The following is a 6,000-nucleotide window of genomic DNA, read 5'->3' as shown; positions in this document are numbered from 1 at the left end:
ACAAGATCAACGACTTTCTAAACGTTGCAACGTTGTGAGAAACGTTCTTTTTTTTTAGTTAGTGAAAATTGTTGTTGTTGCTCATGGACATTTTATACATTTTTTACTTACTTCTAAACGATAGTGACCCCAGGGTAAAGTATGGATCCCACACTCGAGGATACACCTCTTATCGTCAGCGGGATCCAGCGCAATTTTCTTAACTTTGTTTGTGGTAAGCACGTGGTCTACGCTTTGTATCCTTGTCTCCAAACGTAGAATCCTCGACTGTGAATAGAGGCAATTGATGTAATCCTCGAACACAAGCTTGTTTTTCACGGTATTTTTACCAACACCTTTGGCTTTTTTGGTGATGCTGGTTTCTGTTTTCACCACATACATTTTGGAACGTAAGCCGGCGAACTCCAGAATGATTTCTCCGTTGCATTCATCCTTCATTTTACCAAGCACTTTTTTATTGCGAGAAGGGAGATCAAATCTGTTTGGTTGAGGGAAGGAAGATGTGTCGAAATGATCAATCATTTTCGGTTGTTTCAAATTGTTGTAGAGGTCAGATGTCTGTACGGAATAAATAAAACTGTCCGTGTCCGTGTACAAAAGTGTTATATTTTCATTATGGAAGGGTTTCATGACATTATAATGAAATTCAAACATATGCAGTTTAGATAAATCCAAAACCGTCGCCCCCACGTAGATTGGTTTGTTGAACTTGATTATTTTTTTATCCATCGCAAACAGGGCCAGGTTTTCATCATATATATTTCGTGATTTGAATGTCGGCGATGCTATCAATTTTCTACATTTATTTGAATCGGGAACTAATCTCACGTCCACGTGCTTCCTGACGTTCTCCATTGTTTTTCCGTAAACAGCATTATTCATGAGTTTAAAAAAATCTTTATCTAAATCTGACGTGGCGCGTGTTCTATGATACGTATTTTTTTCAATGTAAGGTTTTAACCACTCGGAATGTTTGAATTTCATTATTCTTCTCACATTTATTACTTGAACTCCCTTCTCAATTAAGAATTGAAGATTTTTGTAATGGAGAACGTATCTCTCTTTCCTATCCAATGTTAACAGAAGCTTACGTTGATTTGAATCAGGCGAACATTTTAGTTCGGGTGCAGGAGGTAGATCTTTGAAGTAATCGTGTAGATGGTCGGGGAATTCGAGGTCCACCTCTATAAACAAGCCAAATTCACAGTCGTTGAAATTATTAATGTTAATGGAAGTGGTATCCACCCATTCGAACTCGCCGTAAGGAAGTTTTTGTATCATAGCATGTCCGTATAAATTATTTGCATCCACATAAAATATGTATTTCGATTGTTCGTTAGGATCGTATTCTTCTGTCATGTGAACGTTATTTGCTTTTGCATGTCTCTGTACGCATTGCACCATTCCACCTCGTATCCCCCTCTCGATAAAATATAACATGTCCACGTCCGGTATCAATTCGAGTTTTATTTTTGTCTGTAATAACATGGCAGACCACGCTAAGCCCGAGAGACCGTAAAAATATGCAGGATCTAATTTGTAAATATTCGCCGACGTTTTCCTGAATGCTTGAAAAACATCCGCGAGTATCGTCACGTCTAATTTTAAGTATGCGTCGTGGTAGTCTCCGAGTGTCCTACATTCTAATTTCTCCCACATGAATTGCGCGTGTTGGTATTCTTCGTCCGTGATTCCTTTCTCTCTGAGTCTGCTGTAAAATTCTTTTTGAGGTGGAAGAGCGTCGTCGTTAAATTTAGAATTATCACTAACATATTCGTAAGGATAAATACCTTTACGTCTAACGAGTTCTATGTCTACGTTGGGAAAACTAGCTCTAGTTATTTTAAATTGATCGTCGGTGAGTTTGTTCGCTAAAGCATCCAGACTTGCAGAGAGAAATCTATACGAATCCAGGAAGCGCATCTCGATTGTATTTTTCGTTCCCGGAATCGACACTTGCTTGCTGAGACTAATGTAGCGTTCTTCATTCTCGGCCAAGACACCTATACGTTTCGGATCGTAGCCAAGATGTCTCACCAGGTGGTGAAAATCATATCCGCTTCCGTTGTGAAATAATATGGGGATGAATTTAGGTTTCTGGATTTTAAGATTGCACGTGTTGCAAATTCCACCTATGTAGTTTCCGCTGAAATGATCGTGGTGGAATATTTTTTTGTTCTCATCAGTGAAACTTTGATCACATACCGGACACACCTCAGTGGAATTGTAATTTTGAAGTTCATTTTCAGTTAAAGGTGCCATCGGTTTTGATGTAAGCAGTACGCTACCAATTACCACAACCTCCTCCACCATTTTTTCCAGGAAGTGTTCGATTACATTTGGCCCGCGGTATATATATGCTTCATTTATTTTATCACGTCGCACAACAACATAGCCGAAACTATTAGGTTGATGAAGCTGGTACGGCGTTGTGGAGGAAATTTCAGGATCCGGTTCGCAGTAGGAGAGTGGTTTCAGGAAAGACTCGAAATCTGCGACGATGATTGCGGGATGTTCCAACAATGCTTTGTGCATTTTGAATTCTTCGACTTCGTTCGTTTCGGGCATCAACATTCTAGCCGGTCTGTTGTCACCGCAATAAATTTTATGTTCGGCAAGTTTCTCGATAGCAATTTGACGTCCGGTGTATTTTCGATAATTGAGTTGTTTTTGATCGTCGAATATGGTTAGGCATCTCGGGCAAACTTCGTAGTTTGACTTCTGACCAAACGTGATAGAGAACGAATTAGCGTGTAGTGATGAACATCCTCGTTTGAAATTAGAAGGAGATTTATTACACGAGCATCGTCATCGTCGATATCGCTTATCCTGACGGGATGCACGAGATATTTATCTGACGTGAAGGAATACACATTAATAGCGATGCGTTTTCCTGCACGATTTTCGAACTTTGTTATATCCGACAATGTCACCGGGTATTCAATGTCAGACATTACACTTTGAATGTCGGTCTCGTATTGTTTGTAATTAGAAACCTGTTCTGGATGATTTGACCAATGAACAGGATGCAGTGCAGCCAATATACACCAAAGGAAACATTTTTTATCGCTGTTCTGTATATTTAACACAGCCCTCTTGTGTTGAATGTTCGGTGGAAGAGGAACGTAGCTGGAAGCGCGAAGAGGCGAGAATCGGTTCACGTAAACAGTTAACGTGTGAGGACTTCCACACAGAGACCATCCCGACCCTTTAGCCTCGAAACCGTCATGTTTCTTAACCAGCTCGTTGGACACTTTATAATAGAAGTTGTCCAAATTTTCGACGTCAGCAAAATAAAGAGTCTGGTTTTTTGTACGATGATAAAAAATACTCGTTGTGCCATCAACTTTCTCGTATTCAGAAAACAGAACAACATATACTTTTATAGAGTTGTTTTCAAGTTTATCTTTCAAAATATTTAGTACAGATGTTTTCGTTTCATGCAAGAAACTAAGGATGTCACGGCCTGGTTCTGACTTAATTGAAAAATCCTGGAGTTGGTCGTTGAACGCAGATCTAATTGGTTTGCGTTCATTAGATAATTTAATTTGCTTGGAAGTGGAAGCTTCCGTTTCTGAATTATCGATTTTCCTTTTCGATGCTTGTCCGGTCGATGGTTTGCAAATTTTGAGGTGTTTACTTAAATTTGGAATGCTAATCATCTTTCCGCATCGAGCACAAGACTTAGAAGGTAAGGAACGATTAATTCTCGAACCTGTTTCGCTACATCTTGCCCTGTGCTTGCTAATATTAGTTTTAGATATTAATTTTTCGCAAGTAACACATTCGATCAAACTGGTGGATTCCATTATGCTTTCTCAGATCACACAAACCAAAAAAATAATTTCCAGGTATGTTATTTTATATGGAATTTCTCGGGGTGATTACAAAATTAAAAAATTCAATCTATACTGTGAATACAATTTTCAGGTATGTTATTTTATATAGAATTTCTTGGGGTGATTACAAAACTCAAAAAAAAAATTCAATCTATACTGTGAATAGAATTTCAGGTATGTTATTTTATATAGAATTTCTCGGGGGAATACAAAGATCAGATCGTCACGAGCATCGTGTGGCCCACGGCGAAGGCTTATTTGGAGTTCGTGGAAAGGCACGCGACTCAATTCGATCTGGGGAGGAAGCTCGATCTGTCAGCCCCCAGCTGGCTAGTTTCAAGAGCGACTGCATCAACGCTCTGGCTTGGCGTCACGTTTTTTCGAGAAGGTTTTCGGAAAGGATCCGACCACGTACCTGCGAACGATTTTTCCGAACACCGTCTGCGATGGCCACGTTCTGAACGAATTCACGAGGACGACCCAGCATCGTTTCCACAGGCATTATACTCTCTCGGCTGGGGTCTGATCTATCGATTCTGCTGCATCATCCCGACGTTCTTCATCATACACTGCAACATCAATTACCTGGTGTTGCATTATACGGTTCTGGAAAACAAGTTGAACGTCCTGAAAGATTTGTACCAGGACGTAACCGAAACCGACGCGTTCAAAACTCAATTTCTGCGCCTCCTGAGGACGGAAAAGAGAATATCGACTCAGTACAAAACCTTCGAACGGACGATCCTGCCCGATAATTTTCGTTTCCACCAGATCGTGGAGGGTAGCAGCGAGCAGCACCACCACGTGTGGTCTTGGGCCACGTACATCGATTCTCTCAACTTGGACGCGAGCAAAGAACGCTACTTTCCCAAAAAGGATTCCGCATTCGTTCGGGAGCGTATCGAGCGCGTGAACTGGGTAAAGATCCCCTCACCGTGGGTCGAAGTCGTGCGAACGCTTTTTTCTTATTTTCACATGAAAGATCGCAATTTCGGAGCCAGGCAATTCGGAACCGAGGCAAACACCGTGAAAGCGGTCGTTTCTCCGAAATTGGGATTCAGCTTGATCCTCGACCAGATCGACCAACAGGAGAACGAAGCGTGCTTGCTCCATTTCATCCCGGGCATTCGCATCGAATTCTCCTGCTGCGACGTACCGGACTCGTGCTGCGAATTTTGCCACACGATGTGTTTCCTGCAAACGCTGACCAACACAACCCCGACGCTCATTTCTTCGGATTTGAAAGTTATACTCGTAGGCACCGAACTTTCATCGTTGCAACCCATCACGAACTACAGAGTGTGTAAAAAATGCCGCGCCGGTTTAGATCGTCGTCCGATGTCGATGCTGCAAATTTACAATTAATTCATCACCCTAGTGGATTAGTTTTGGATTTGCGCTAGCCCGACAGAATTGTTTTAAATCCGTTTTTGATCGAAGCCTTAGTGTCCCGACCAACGAATTAAGGGGGAACTACGACAACTTGCGATGACGAGCATCGCCAGCACGACGGACGAATCTTCGACCACAAGCCCTTCGCACAATTCGAGTACGAAGACTCCCACAAACCTCGGTAATGCAAAAAATAAATTTCCACACTGGTCCGAACACACCCTTCCGCGCATACGAAAGCATTTCGACAAGCGCGTGTACAATTTGGACTTCACCTCGACGGTACTGCAGAATGACGACGATCCAGCCGATAAGGCACCTCCGATCAAATTAACATTACACACCACGATCGGCATCCAATGTAAGTTAGTTCGGTGCGCAAATAAAAAAAATAATAACTCATGAAACTCTACAAAGGCATGGCTTTGATAGCCATGACCATTAGAACTGGTGTTGTGCACCACGCACCTCTCTCTGCCGGGATATTTTTTTTTCTTTTTTTGAGGGCCTTAACAAAAATAATTTTGATTATCACACACACACACACACACACACACACCGCAGAAGATCACACATGAGTTTTTTTTTAAAAAAAAAACAAAAAAACATCGTAGCAGATTACGCTGAGAGCAAGGTCGTAGTAGATTACACTGAGGGACCTTACAGTAAGAGGAGACAGACTTATAGGAAAATGTCGTAAGTCATTTCAAAAGTGTAGGTCAAAAAAACGAGTTAGCATAAGAGCAAAATTTGCAGGAGGTAAAAAATA

This window comes from Lepisma saccharinum, unplaced genomic scaffold (assembly GCF_977018435.1).
Source record: "Lepisma saccharinum unplaced genomic scaffold, izLepSacc3.1 HAP1_SCAFFOLD_341, whole genome shotgun sequence".
In the NCBI taxonomy this organism is placed as follows: domain Eukaryota; kingdom Metazoa; phylum Arthropoda; class Insecta; order Zygentoma; family Lepismatidae; genus Lepisma; species Lepisma saccharinum.
The sequence above is the reverse complement of the archived record's forward strand: the minus strand, read 5'-3'. Positions refer to the sequence as shown.